The sequence below is a fragment of the Oenanthe melanoleuca genome, chromosome 5, assembly GCF_029582105.1.
Source record: "Oenanthe melanoleuca isolate GR-GAL-2019-014 chromosome 5, OMel1.0, whole genome shotgun sequence".
Classification (NCBI taxonomy): domain Eukaryota; kingdom Metazoa; phylum Chordata; class Aves; order Passeriformes; family Muscicapidae; genus Oenanthe; species Oenanthe melanoleuca.
The window spans coordinates 47,401,488-47,417,498 of NC_079339.1; positions in this window are offsets into that span (position 1 = coordinate 47,401,488).

Genomic DNA, 16,011 nt, shown 5'->3' on the forward strand with positions numbered 1-16,011 from the left:
CATCTTGACAGATGAGGGGGTAGGTTTCTTGTGGTTTTTTTCAGTGTTAACCAATCAGTTAGATTTTTTTCATTTTTGCATACCTTCTTTTCTTTGAATTTTTGTATGATGAAGAAGGTTTTTTAACACATTAAAATTGTCCAAATCAGTATTAACATTGATGATAAACCTCAAATTTCCCCCCTAATTCAGCTTTGGGATGAATGCAGTTGCTTGATTCTGAATAGGAACAACATTTTTATTAATAATTTTTATTTAATATGTGAGAGAAAAATCCTTGTCTCTGTCTTTTTATGAAGGTGAGTGCAAATCCTTGCAAGTGCCTAGGTGAAGCTAATAGTGGTCCAACAAGTCACAGAGCTCCTCAACACCACAATTAGTGCAGCAAGGACAAAAAGCTGGATATTTAGCTGCTGTGGTAGCCCTGACATCCTCAATAACAAGTTCCCCCCGCACAGTCTTTGACTGAGAAGTGTCAGTCTGGAGGGTGTCTGCAGCTTGGGCTGCCCCATGTGGAAGCAGAGTGGTGCCCCAGTGTGGGGTGCAGCATGGGGAGAGCCAGTGTGAGCCCATGTGTCGCTGCAAGGCAGCGTCTCTGTGCACCAGCACAGCCTTGTTTGCTGGTGTCTGCTGGGCAAAACATTGCAACTGTGTAAAGGGAAGTGACTGATCATTAAATGTATGCTAATGACATGAGTCTTTGACTGAAAGCATCAATATACTCCAGTAAAGTGCACAGTTAGTACATGGCAATTAATATTTATCTAATCTGATTTATACTGGGGCTTTCTATAATGCCCGCTCTATGCTGTGATCAAATGCACCAGACACACATAGCAAAGCATCTTCCCAGACTTCAGTCTCCTCCCTTCCCTCGTTCTCTTTCACTTTGTTATTTATTATTATTCAAATTTATACACAACTAAACAAAAGAGCACTCATCCCAAGCCACTGATAAACTCTTAAAAATACATCTCATAAAATGAGCAGACTCCATAATTATCCGTGGATAAAAATGCAACAGAAACCATGTGACTACACTAAATTTAATCAAAATTATTAACAAATCACCACCAGAGTTCCTTCCAACCATTTCTTTGCTCATCTTTTGCCAATGAGCTACACAGAAAAGAGTGGTTTTGCACTGACACCTGAAGGCTGTTTTGAATCAAAAGTATTTGAAGTGATAGATCCTATCTGGGAAATGCCCTTTCCTTTTAGTGCCTGTACTGATTTCTCTGGGAGACAGCAGTGATAGCACAAGTGTGTTGACCTAGTTCATATATCAGTTTGGGTGTAACTTGGCAGTATGGCAGTGCTACTGTGTGAGTATGGGTGACTCAAGAAGAACAAATAAAATTTAAAAAGTTTTAATTCTTGAGTGAAGCCATAGCCTTCAATGGCCATTTAAGATAAGAGGGAAGTTTAAAGCAAGCCTCATATATCTTCAGTTGGAGAGTAGAACCTTTCTGATGGAGACTGTGACTCTGTGTCTGCCCTGTTTCAGTGCTTGGTTGTTTCAACAGCTACAGGAACCCAGGGCTTTCTGGTGAGGGAGACATGGAAAGATCAGGGACATTCTGTTCTGGAGAGGAGCACTTACACACACAGACTGACCTCCAATCCTTTGTGACAGAGGTTAAGATTTATTTTCCGTTGAGTTTCTTCAGAAGAGACCAATGGACCAGCAAGGACAGGTGTGTATGTGCTTCTGGAGGAGGAGGAACTGTAAAACTGAATTATGTAAAGAGCCTTTGAGGCAGGAACCTCCCCACAGTTGCTCTGGTGGGCTTTGTAGGATAGGAAATTCTATCTTGGGGTGGTCTTGGACATATTACTCTCTGGGAATGGTCCATGTAGGGGATTATCCTGAGATCCAGGCAATGGTTGCTCCCTGAAGAGAGAGATGAGGGTCTAAAACAAAAGCCATTGGTGAGATAATTATCAGTGAATGTGGACTATCAGAGTTCCAGTGCCCAGGGGCACATTCTGAACTTTTCTGAGCTTTTCTTTAGCATTGTAGAGGTTACTGAATTGCCTTAATTCTTTGTTGATTACATGAATTACTTTTTCTCCTCTTGTGGAGAAGGGTTAGTGGGTTTGACATTCACTTAAACTCATTCCCTACCACTTCCTGACCTGAAATCTGTTTTCAAAATTGGCTATGAGGTGAGCCTAGTTTAGGGATTTAACTCTGTAGACCAGTCTTTCATGGACCATTTCCTTTCCCTATACCTTAAGCCTCTGTGTTTGACTATTACAAATGCTTCACTGTGTGGTTCACTGTAGGTATTCTGAATAAGCCAGGCTTTTTGTAGAAAGTTAAATACATTATATTCCCTTTATATATTCCCATTATTTGAGAAGTGACAGATTGTTCTGCCAGTATTTCTTCCTTCATGACTCTGTGTTACTGCTCTACTTTTGAGGGGCTGGAGACCAACACCAGGGCACCAGGGCTGCTGGCTTGCAGGCAGTGAGACAGGGCTTCTTGTGTACCATTTCATGGAAGTCATCTGTTACTCATCTACTAGGTTTTCTTAATAGTGGGTAATATTTTTCCTGGAAAAAAAATTCCGTACACTATTAATGTAAAAAAGATTTAGAATGATGTACCACTGAAAACTGACTCTGACTCCTGAGTTCTTAATAATAATAAAGATCAGCAGGATGTGTAACCCATCCACTTTTCTTGTTATGTATGTTTGTATTCAGCTGCAGAGGTGTACATATAAAAATTGCTTCTCTGCTAAAACCAGCTAGACAAACTTGTCCCTCCATTATGGGAAGTAGAAGATAATGTATTTATTACTGCAAGATATAGATTAATGAAGACTTGATGCCTAAATGGACTTTTATAGCAATACTACTTTTTAAAGATAATTTTAAAACTGTTTTATAGTTGCTGATTGACTATTCTAATCTAGATTCTGAAAGCTCTGACTCAAATGGAAATGTAGATGAGGGGTAAAAACAAGATTTTCTTTGTTGCTGTAGAAAACCTCAAACTTATTTATTATATCCTTCCTAAAGTCAAAATACTCAAAAGTCAGTGACATTTCAGAGAGTCTTTGCCCAAAGAAACAAAACCTGTACCTTATTCCCTGGGTATGTCATACCCGTAAAATTTCAGCCTGGCTTGGCAGCTATTGCTTACTGGTTTTAATTGCTATTCTTCTGGCTATAGTAGGCAGAGTGAGCACACAAATGATAGAATGGCCTGGGTTGGAAGGGTTATTAAAGATCATCTAGTTCCAGCCCCCCAGCTTCCTCTAAACCAGTTGCTTACAGCACCATCCAGCCTGGCCTTGAACTCTTCCAGGGACAAAGCAATTGCAGCTTCTCTGGAAAACCTGTTCCAGCGCCTTATCACCCTCAGAGTAAAGAATTTCTTTCTAATATCTGACCTAAACCTGCCTTCTTTCAGTTTGAAGCCATTCCCTCTTGTCCTGTATTTAAATGCTCTTGTAAATAGTCTCTCTCTGTCTTTCCTATAGGCTCCCTTTAGATTCTGCAAGGCTGGAATTGGGTCACCCTGAAGCCTTCTCTTCTCCAGGCTGAGCAGCCCCAATTCTCTCAGCCTTTCCTCATAAGGGATGTGCTCTACCCCCCTAATGAACTTTGTGACCCTCCTCTGGACTCCCTCTGACTACTGAGTTTTGTTGCTGTGTGTTTCTGTTTCTAGGTATACCACTCATCTGCATGAAATACTTTTATTCCCCAAAAAACTTGCTTCAGAATTGTTAAAATAAGAAGGATAACAACTACTTACAAAGCTGCAGTAAAATGTAACTGCCAAATCAGGCTGGAGTAACATCATTCCTCATTTTTGTACAAATATTTTTAATTTAGCTTTTAGCTTTCTAAATTAAGCATGTGTATTAAAAAAACCCCAAAAAACCCTAAAAATGGAAAAAAATTGGTTTGAATTGCCAAAAGAAACCATTTAGTTGAAAAAATATTTGCCATACAAGTGTCTTGAAAGAATAAACCCTTCCACCACACATTAGTAAAACAATATTTGTAAACTATCTTTAGTGTGGCAATGACTATATGCTAATTATTACCAATAATAATTAGAGATAGTTAATAATAATAATAATTATATAAAGGACTGAAAACTTTTAAAAATTACTGTCTTAAAAATATGCAAGGCAGCAAGTTCAGAACCTAAAGCTATAAATACACAAGGGAATAGTTATTTAACATGTGCTGTAATTTGCACTATTTAAATCTAATATTAGAGCTGTGGCTTTTTTATGTCAAATCTGGAGTGCTTCAGCAATGTTAGATATAAATGGTCATTTCTGCATTTGCTGAAATAAATTGTGCTGTATATTATAAGAATGCCATGTAGATTTAATCCCTGTTAACTGAGATCTTTCTCATTATATGAGTAGGACAAAGAAAAAGTATTTTCATTTTCTTGCAATCAGTAAAGACAAACTATGTTTAAGTTTCTGTACTTATCTGCAAAGACTGGCAACACATGATGAAGTTTGTCAAAAAGGATGATTTGCATTGACTTGACTTTCCCAGTCAATGGATTCAGTCCAGTTTATTTTTCGTAATGGGGAGGAAAAATTCAATAATATAATATTCAATATTATATTATTCAAAATAATTTTGTGTCATTTAGGGAACCATGAATGTAGAATCAAGGGAGGGAAATGGAAATCGTAATAACTGTTCAAATAATTTTATCCTGAGAAGGAAATAGATTTGACTGCAGTGCCCAACCCCCCCAACTGTATTTGTGTACACTGGTTCAGAGTTTAAGATTCAGATAACACTCAGTATTCAAATTTGTCATAAGCCATATGTGCAGGTGAGAAATTGCAACGTTTTGAACTGTTTAAAATTCATTTTATTTGAAACTGTGCTTCAAAACCAGAACAGTCCTGCTAACATTCTAAACATCACTTGAGTCTTTAGTGGTATTTCCAGGGATATTTTGAGAAGAGCTAATTTTAAGTACAGGTAGTTAGCTAGAGTTTAGGTCCCTTATCAGCTCAACAACTTGTGTCACATTTACATCAAACTTCATTATGATATTTGTTTTTAGTAGGAAATCCTGTGCATATCGTTGCTTAATTTTATTTTGCTTATAATGAGAATGACACACACAGCACTCAAAAAGAGAAGAAAGTGCAACATTTTAAGTATGTGCTTCTGTAACAGTGCTTTGTATTGATGTATTAGTGTATAAAAAAGAATTGAGTACAGGGTAGGAATGGACAGTACTAGGCTGCTGTTTTTATATAAGATATAAACCTGAGCCCATATTTCAGCACCCTGGGGTTTGCTTATTTCACTTTCTCGTATTCTTGATGGCCAATTCTGGAGGTTGTTGTGAACCAAGAAAGTTTTGTGCTGAGGTTAGGTCTCAATGGGAAGCAGGGCTGCTGGGGTCTAGACAATCCCCATCCTGTCTATCTTCTTATTATCTTCTTTTACCACCCAGCTTGCTAAAAGTTTTACAAGCCTATTGTTTCCTAGCCAATGATGTACTTTGGAATAACCTTTAATTTAGCAGCCTGTTTTTATCAGCCCACAGTGCTTTTTGTTCTCCACAAAAGCAAACTAGTGCTCACTAACCCAAAAGCTGTGGCAATACTGAGGAGAGAAACCAAGAAAAACAAAACTGATTAGGACTAGATTTGCTTTCAGAGAACCTATTTCTGTCACAAGGGGATGGATAAATAAAATAATGTTTCAATAATTTATGCAGTGCACACAGAGAAAACATTGGAAATGTGAAATAAAAGCGACATGTAAAGAACAACTGAAGTTGATAACCGCTTTAATCAGCTCAGGTGATAATTCTAAAATAAACGGAAATATGACTCCAGTTTTCAGCTCATGAATGGCAAAAGACTTTTGGTGATGTATCCCCCTCCCAGAAGTTCACTGCAGTGTTGTTCTTCTCACTGCAATGTGGGACCAGATGAGGTGCGGCCATGACCTGCATATGAACTGTCCTTCTCCCCAAGGGGCAGCAGGGATCCCCTTGCAAGGTTGTCAGCCTGAAGCTGGAGGAAACAGGCACCTGGCAGTCAGCCCTCAGCTCAAGATGCATTTTGGGAACACAGTTAGGTCAGTGCCTTACTTTCTCTGTGCCTCAGTTTACCTGCTGTAAATGCAGGGCTTTATCTGTTCCCTTGGGGAATCATGAAGTGTAAAGAATAGAGAGATCATGCTCTGGCAACTTTTAAACCATTGCTCTCCCTGCTGAGTGATGAGCACCTCTGCCTCCTTTTCTCTCCTTGAGCTCTGCACATCCTTTTGGCCACAACATTCGCCCTCAGATTCTTATGTCAGCTCAAAATGAAAAGAGAAGTTGCTATGGCATCAGCTTAGTGCTCACAGAGAAGGCAGAGCAAAGCAAGCAGGGCTGCCTGGGGCCCTGGAGATGCTGGGGCCAGGGAGGGGAGGCAGCAGGAGGGCTGGGGGTGACGCTGGGGACCAGCACCTGCAGTCTCACAGCCCCTCTGTGCAGGGCTCGGGGTCTGACAGCCCCTCAACACAAAGCCCGAGTGTTGGCTCCTGCAGGATTTTTGTGGAGGCATGTTATTGTTTTGCAAGAATTCTTTGTGCTGGCTGATGCTTTTGTTGGCCTGCTGGAGGCAGGGGCAGGGCACTCGTGTCACAGCCTGACACCGTGGAGGGGCAGCGTGGGACACTGGGGCCCAGAAAGGTCGGGTCCCCAGCGGCTGGGACAGGGAAGATGCTGGCATGTCACTGGGTGAGGCTGCTGAAGAAGTTGAAGCCTCTCTTTCTCTCTCCCTCTGCTTCTCTTTCCCCTCCATCTCTGCCTGCCCACCCCCACCCCTCCCCAGCAGCCCTTTGTCGACACTTGATCATTTACATCAAGTTGACATTCGCAGAGTTTACTCAGGGGTCTGTAATTGTATTCTTTCACCGGTTCTGCATTACCAACCATGAAAATGGAATCTTATCATCCTTGACCAATTTTTAATGTACAAAATGATTTGGCCGAGGTTCAAAGGGAGTCACAATTGAAATCAGGTGAATGATACATGTAGGGGTTTTTTTTCAGTTTCTCCGTGCCTTGATTTGATTTTTCTCTTAGGCATACAGGGAGATGTAGCTTATTTTTATATGTGTGTGTGTGTGTACAAGCCATATAAATGCATGTATATACTCTGCACATATATTGAGGCACTATCCACCTATCTATATTTTGTGTACATATCACTCAAATTTACCTCTTTGCAATGCAATGGATGACAATGAAGTTTGCTCTAATCCCTAAAAAGCAATCAAAGAATTGGAACAGGGTTAGAGCCTGCTGATAGTGCACTGCGATTAATAGGACATTATTAAATAGCCCCCCTCCTCCAGCTCCTCTTCCCTCCACCCCCCTCCCCCACCATCTTGCCAGATGAAAAGAGGCCTGGGAGACAAAATAAATAAATAAATGAGGTTACATTTACATTATAAAGAATAGGGAAGAAAACAATAGGGAATCCTCCTCACTGAAAAGCATACCATTTCCAAAGGGACAGAGTCCTCAAAGTATGAGGGGGCGAAGGGGAGTTCCTGCTCTCAAATATCATTAGAATGTTTTTTATCTTTTGGCAGTTTCATATTGTGAATAATACGGACATTTATAACTCAGTCAAACTGCTCCTTTCAAGAGTACAGTTCCTTAAGATCAAGGAATCTATCAACTTACATAGCTCCCTTAGCTATCTTATCTAAGTGCCTCACAAACAGGAATGTATTTATCCTCACAGTCCCTGGGCAGAAGGAAAATGTTCTTGTCTCCATTTTATAGATTGAGGAGAATGACAAAGAGATTTGGGGCCTCAAAACTGGCTTTGGAGGGCCTGACTTGAGGCACTCAGGTCTTTCTACCTTTTCTCTTCTGTAGGTGCTGCTCCCTGCTTTCCTGCCCAGATGGAAGACGCCTTACCTGTATTGCTGAATTAAATGAATAGTTTCTGAAAACTATACTGAAGAAAGATCAGGTTTGACATTCTGAGTCACTGGCCATTTTTTAGGACAAGTGACTTCCTTGAGATCACTTGAGATAGCAGGTGGCTGTGCTGGGAGCTGAACCTGGCCTTTCCAGTCACAGGATGCTGTCTCCTAAGACTTCTGGTAAGAGAGGGAATCTGTACTTGGAATATTGAAAGAATCAGCAGGAGGGGCTTTTTGGTAAATGCTCAGGATGGACAAATGATCTTCTAATTTCTTTATCCATAAGGAGTCTATTGTGGGAATAGGAAAGATCTAGTGTGTTGTCACTGAGATCTGTGTGGCAGCTTCCCCACAGGCAAATTGTTAATGGCAATAGAAACAAAGTGGTTCCAAGAGCTCTTTGGGTTAATGTTTGGTGGTGAGACAATGACATAACTGGCAAGAAAGTATATCTTTGGTGAGGATTTGTAGTGCTGAAGTAACTGGTAAAACATTCAGCATTCCAGGTTGCTGGTCTGGTGATGTCCAAGTCAAATGTCAGTTCTGGGAAAAAGATATAATCTGGAAACGTGCTCTGTGCTATGAAGTAAAACTTGTGCCTGAATTCTTGTGAGATTAAGTGTGCTGTGTGTAATCTCCATTTGCCTTAATTGACAAGTTGAGTTATTTGATGTTCTTAAATAGATTTGCAATTTTAATCATATTTGGATTCTAGAGAAACTTGCCCTGAAATATTTCACCACCATTAAAAAAAATGGTTCCTTTAAGCAATCATCAATTTCTTTAATTTTTGGTTGAACTCCAGAACTGGAAGATTTCTGAAGTCACTGTCCTCATGCCCTTTTTTTTTGCTGTGGAATAAAAAGTGTAAAACCTTGTCTTCTAAAAGTAGCTTTGATTTAAACTGTGATCTTCTGATTAAAATGTTACAGGAAAATTTTTAAAAATTCCCTGTAAACCTTGTGTCTGTTAATGGTAATTTTAGTGGCAAAATATAGACACCTCTAAAACACACTGATTGAAGTGCTTCTTGCTCATTCCATACTCTATTTCTCATCTCACTTATTTAGCTGTGAGTTTATATTAAAGACTAGAGATTAGCCTGACCAGAACAAAATTATTGTTCATCTCCCAGATGTATTCAGACAGTGTTTTGATGTTTTATGGTGAACAGTGTTGCTAAAAAGGATTTGCATACTCCCTTTGGAGTTGTTCTGGCAGGGTGGTTTTCCAGTCTGGAGTCAACACATTGCACACACACACAATTCAGAAAAAGCAGTTATTTCTGTACTTCAGAAGTATCCAGTGACAGATCTAAAAATGTGATGATGGTTAAGCACTGGCTCAAAGATGACAAAAATCAAAGAAATCTCTTCCATGCAAAGCTTTGTTTCCATAGTCTGTGTTCTTGAAAAAGTGCATGTTAGTGACAGAAGTAGTAGGCTAAGCTACTCCTCTCATATAGAAACCTTGTAATGAGAGAAATCAACAGAGCTGCAATTGTAAATAAGAGTTCCCTTGATGCAAAGAGAAAAGCAAAGTTTTCTAAGGAATAGGAAACGCAATAACAAGTAGTTCCTCCTTTGCATTCTGGACAAAGTTTGGCATGATTGTCCTGAGAAACACGTTTGGGAAAAGCTCTCTGTTTTCAAAGGAAAGCTTTGGATCTTGTTTATTTGTGGAGAGGTGGGAAAGATATAGAAACATGATATTGCAGCTATTTTAATGTAATTTTCATGAAACTAAAATAATGTTATTTCTGCACAGCAAAACAAGTACAACAAAGATAGATACACTAAGATACTGGGAAGGTCAGAAGTATTAATATTCTATATTTCTTAGCCTGTCACTATGTCTGCTATGTGACCTCACAGTGTCCATGTATGCTGAAGTTTTGTTGAGCACGTTACAGGCAAGAGACAAACTTTACACATTGGCAGCATGGCCAGGACTGACTTCAACAAAATCATTGCCAGCACCCTGGGAAACTGAAAAGACAGGGCTGCTGGTGGCTGTCAGGATGATAATGGCTCTGATTCTGGCAAAGCTGGGGTGGGTTCCAGATTGCTGGGCTATTTAGTTAATTGACTCCTGAATTCTGATATTTAATGATCTAAGTATGATTAAAGACTTTAGCTTTCTTTTGTCTTTTTGCTGTGGTACAAATCCTTGCAATGTTATAAAAATATTAACACTGTTTTAGGTATGTTTTCAATATGATAACTTCTTCATTTAGCTTTACTGTAAAAATGATTATGTATATAGCATATCATAACTCAAGATGGTCTTCTGGTTTTGGTCACAGTGATATAGAGGATAGTAATATATAGCCTTTGTTAAATAAGAATGAGATGAAAATTTATAACAGGCCATAAGTATCATAATGAATACAATAAAGTCTGCTTTTAGCTGTTGATTTTTATTATTGTAAGATCACCTGTATCACAGGAGCATTCCTGACATTTGCCAGAGTTAGAAAGATTTATCCTTGGGCTAAAAGGAAATGCCACAGGCAGAAAGTGTGATAAATTGTGAGAGTTTTTCACAGTAGATTATTTAGAATTAATACTAAAAGAAAGGCAACAGAATAGAACCACTACAGCCTCCAACAAATCAGTTCTGGAACCAAAACATCATGACTACTTACTTAACTACTTTCATTTTAGTTTGGAGGAGCTGTGAGTGAAAAAGAAGAGCTTGTTAATGAAATCTCAAAAAAAAAAAAAAAAAAAAAAAAAAAAAAAGGCAGAATTCAGGTAATTAAATTATCTCCTTTGGGATACTATAATTTCACAAGAGATGTGTTAATCTTTGGAGAAAAGGGAGCTTGAGAGTTATCTAGAAAGAAGTAATAAAACTCAAAGTAAAAGCTGGCCAAACATTCTGATGCAGCTGATGGAAAACAGACAATTTCACAAAAATTGTTCTGTATATAAACTTAAATTTTTTGAATGTCATTTCAGCAATTTACCGTGTGGAGGTATCTAGAAATCAAAACTGATCAAATATTGAGTTTTCTTCTCACAAAAGATATATAAGCATAAGAATAACAAAACATAAAAAGCACTGGGGGAATAAAACTTTCAGAAATGTTGTCTTGCAAAAGGTAGAGTGTTTGATTTTTATATTTTCAATTATTTCATCATTCGACTGCATCTGCTGAGAGTCTTGCTAGAATTCCAGTTTGGATGTGAAATGGTTCAGTCAGCTCCATATATTGGATTCACAGCTGAGTTTCAGTTTCTGTAATGCAACTGCTTCGGGCTGTGCATGCTTGCTATTGGGTTTTTGTGGAAAGGTGAAAAAAAGGTGTTTCTAGCCCTGTTTCAGCTTCTTGCCTAAATCAGGATTTGTGCATGGATTGGCTACAAAGGCATGAAGGCAAAGCAACCCAGCAAAATGTAATCAAGGTAGGGAGTTAAATCTTACTTTTCTTTTTCTACAATAGAAAAATACCTATCCATTTGGTAAGAAAAACAGAATAATTTTCAAAGAACATTTTGGGTATTTAAAAATTGCAGACCATGTGTGGGCAATGTCAGAAAACATGGGTTGCAGTCAGAAATTCTGCTACTCTTATCCACAGTCAGGTATAAAGCGTTTGTCTTCTCCACTTCTCTTTTTGAAGTTGTTCTGGTTGTGTATAGAAACAGTCAGGACCTTAGGGAGGTTGTTCTTTTCATGCAGGCAGAGCAGGTTTGGGCTGCATTCCTAGGGCAGCTGTATTTTACACAGTGGAGTAGGCAATTTCTTGCTGAGTTGAACCACACATATGTTACTTGCTATTGTCCATGAATAACTTTGGGAAAGATGTTCTAAGTCTATCCACTTCCTAATTCTTCCTTCTTTCATTCTTTTTGCACTGAGACTGATTAGTGCTATTATATACAGAATTCTCTTTGTGTCGGTTTACATAACATATCTATTACAGGAATTTCACAGTATTTAGACAAATATATATTTGGGCAAATATTAGAATAATTTACCGCCTAAAATTTGGAATTTGGAAGTATTAATAAATAAACTGAGAAGCAGTTGAGTATCTGTGAAATGGGAAGCAATTTTCTGGGACATGAGAGAGTTATATCAGAGAAAGGCTGTGGGCTGAGCCCCAAAACTCTCTACATTAAAAAAACCATCTGGTTAAACACCTTGCAAATATGTTCTTGGATTTTGACTTTCTATTGTCTCTCAAAGCCTTTTGTCAAATAGGCACATTTCTTAAGTTAAATGATTTGTTGAGAGCACCAGAGCACTGGAGACCTGTCCCATTTTATCTGAGACCCAAGTTGAGTTATTTTCTGGCCCTTGTCAGATTTAGAAGTTTGCAGGCTTTAGTTACCTCTGTGTAAATCCTCTGCTACTGGATATCAATGGAGAAGACACTGGATTTTTATCTCTGTGGAGCAGAAAGACAATAGCTACACACAGTGAATAGTGTGCACTTACTGGCTTTTTCTGAGTAGAACCATGTCTGAAACACCCCAAGAGGCCACAACTGTGTGGGAGGGAAGCACCTCTCTCTTTCCAGCCCCAGTCAAGCAAGGGTCTGTATGCCAAGAGTATGTATAATTTTTTGCTGCTTTTTATATTTCACTCATTATGTTATGAGACACTGTCAAGTCAATCTAATATCAAACCAGAGATTTTGTAAATCAATGATGTATAAAGCCTGGCAGAAAAGAATCCATTACACTAAAAAGTCAGGAGGAATCTTAATTTTAAAGAAGCAGCATAGCTCTGCATTGTTTGCTACTCAGACATCACTGTATATTCATGTGAAAAAAAGAGGCAGGGAACCTGATTAGAAGGAGGCACAATCAATAAAAGTGAGATTGATCCGCCCTTCCTTCAGTCTTTGAGTTATATACCAATATTAAATAGAATGGGGAGATGTGACTTTGTTTTGATAATCCCATGCCTTTTGAATAAAACAGAGACATTTCTTTTTTTCTTTATATGTAAATGAGATTACTAGTCTTTTTATTGGCATCGCTTTTCTTGCAAGTGTTTTCTACTACTACTGCATTTGCAAAGTTCAAAACAATTTTTGGCCTCTAATTCTTTAGACTATTGACTATTTGGAAAGGGAGGGAACTGATTAGAAATTCTATCTGGGGCTGATCAAGAAGGTTTAGAGGTCTTCTAGACATGTTTGCTGTTTGGCCTTCATAGTGTTGCTGTTAAATTAATCCTGAAACAACTTGCAAGTCAAAGCAGTAGCATCCAATAGATCAAGGTACGTGATGCTGAGGCCAAACTCCATGGTTACACAGGATAAATACCTAGCTAAAATAACAACTCTCTTAAGTATCCATACTTGATTCTAGTGAGACCTTAATGTACTCCAAAAGTGCTTGAAAGGAACTGGAGTTCAGCTCTCTCGTGGATAGAGTTAATTGCACCCGTGGTTTAAAAAACAAAGACTTTTATGAACTCTTTCTCCTGACAACTTTCTTCTAGTTCTCAAGCCCTTCCATTCTACTTTTACCATCTTTTTCCTTCCATATCATTTTGCCAATCAAATTGTCTTTCTTTTCCTGTTACCTGCTTTTTCTCTGATCTCTATTATCACCTTGAAGCTGCTCACTCTGCCTCCATTAGAGAGGCCCAGGAACAAGTTGGATTTTGTCTACTTTTAATACCTCCAGGTGTATTAAAATAGTTCAAGACACAACATTAAAGTGGAGGAGTAGCCAGCCAGAAAAGCTTCCATTTAAGCAAAGCATATGGAGAAACTTTCTTGGTTAAATGCAATGGTGACTGAATCTACTAGAGGCTAAAATACTTCTAATGATTTTGCTTCTCAAGATATCTTCTGCTTCCAAGGAGATGCATACAGATATCTGCAGTTTAATTGAATCCCACAAGTCAATTATTTTGGGGACATGCAGTAAATTATCTGCATTAACCAAATGTTGGTAGAGTTTATAGAGAGAACATTAATGCTTTATATTTTTCTCCCTGTTCTTGTCCCTATATTGCCTCAGTGTTTATCCAGAAAATGCAGACTTCTCTGGACAGTTCTTTGTTTGGAGTTTTAACACTCTTAAATAAACGTCCTATTAGTAGATTCCAGTGACATCAGACTGCTGTACCATGTTTAATTGAAAGTGGCAAGCAAACACTGTACAACTGCTTCTAAAATGCCTGGGAGCTATTTGAAAGCTTTAGCATGTTAGAGGCAGAAATGGCCTGGTTCTCTCTCTCTTCTTGAGGGAGGCAAGTAGGTGTTGAAAGGGAGAGAAAATTAACCTTCCTGTGCTCCAGGACAGCTTTGTCTGTGTGTCCTTAGCCTTTGGTATGCTACTGATTTTGGAGCGATTGAATTTCTGTGGATACCCCTTCTGTAATGTGATTATCAAAACAACCAACTGATTGCTAACTGACAGTGAGTTTGGTCAGGTCCTATTCATATTTAATTGGTTTTAAGAGGCTTGGGTGTGCTAGTGCACTTGTTTGTGATATAAAATAATGTACTATGTGTGAGAGAGACCAGGAGACCAAGGTAATAGTCTTAGACACTCAAACAAATTTAGGAAAGGGCACTGCCCATTCTCTGTTCTGAGAGCTAAATGGCAGCCTGGTGCCAGCAGTAAGGAGTGACATTTATAACATCTAACAGTTAGAAAACCTTCAGATAAGCTACCCTTGCATTTCCTGGTAGGAGTCCTTCTGGCAAGGAAGATCACCTTTAGTAGGTTAAGAAACTATTTTTTTCAATCTTTAATATAAAGGAAGCATGAATTTTGTCACTTTTAAATACTTTTAAATTATATTTAAGCACTTTATTTAGAATATTGCTGGGGGATGCATGTAATAAATCAGTGCTTTTTTTTCACCAATATAAAAAAGCCTGGTGATTCGAATCATAGCCTACTCAAATTCATTGATCTCTTTTTACATCATATTTTCAGGATTTACCGTACAGTTGATTAAATCTATTAGATAGCTGTTTTTGCTTAGCTGCCTAAGTATTGTGGTTTTAGAATTTTGTGATGAGTCTGTAATTAATCCTGTGGTGGAGCTTTGGAAATTTTCCGTGCATTATTCCACATGGCAAAAGGTAGCAAGTGGACTGTGTGGGACCATGGCTATTTGAGCACTTCTTAACATCTTGATATTGCAGGACTTATAAAGTCATTTAATACAGAAATGTAGGAGCTAAATATTCCTTTAGCCTTACTGATATCAAATTAAATAGCTTTTTTTCTTGGAGGTAATTAGCTGATACCCCTAGTGAAGTTCTAATTTATTTTGCAAGAGAAGCCTGTAATTGGACATTGTTCCCACCCAATATTGAGCACAAGTGGGTTTTTTTGTTCCAGCAGTACACGCCTCTTCTCAATGTAACATTATTCATATTGTAGAGCAGCCTTTAATTTCTATTTAAAATGTGGTTTTCTGTGGCCTGTGTGTGCAAAGCACTGCTTCAAGGTCCAGAGGTGAAACCACCTCTACCACACCACAAACCATTCTGGGACTGCAGTGTATAACCTCAGAGATCAGTAAGTGGAGAATAATAGAAATGGAAAGGGGAAAATAGAGAGAATCACTTAAAAGAAAAAAAAGTAAAATATATATCTAGAAGGTTCTGGAGGCTGTAGGCAATGAGATAAGAGAATAGCTGTCTGGCATATTCCAAAGGGAGTATATTGGGTGTGTGTGGCCAGGTTCTGGTAGGGGGGCTCAGGGCTTCTGTGGGAAGCTGTGAGCTGCTTCCCCATGCCCAGGGCAGCCAATGCCAGCTGGACCCACCCCTGGCTGAACCCATCTGCTGATGTTGGTAGTGCCTCTCACATAACAGATTTAAGAGGAAGCAGTTTCTGCACCTCTGCAACTCCAGCTGTAGAGAGGAGTGACTGTGTGAGGAGCAGCTTTGCAGACCCTCAGGTCAGTGCAGAAGGAGAGGCAAGAGGTGCTCCACACATGGTAAGACCATGGTGAGGGATCTTTGCCCCTGCAGCCCCTGGAGGACCACAGGGGAGCAGAGACCCACCAGCAGCCCTTGGAGGAGCCCATGCTGGAGCAGCAGGTGCCCAAAGGAGGTTGTGAGCTGAAGGA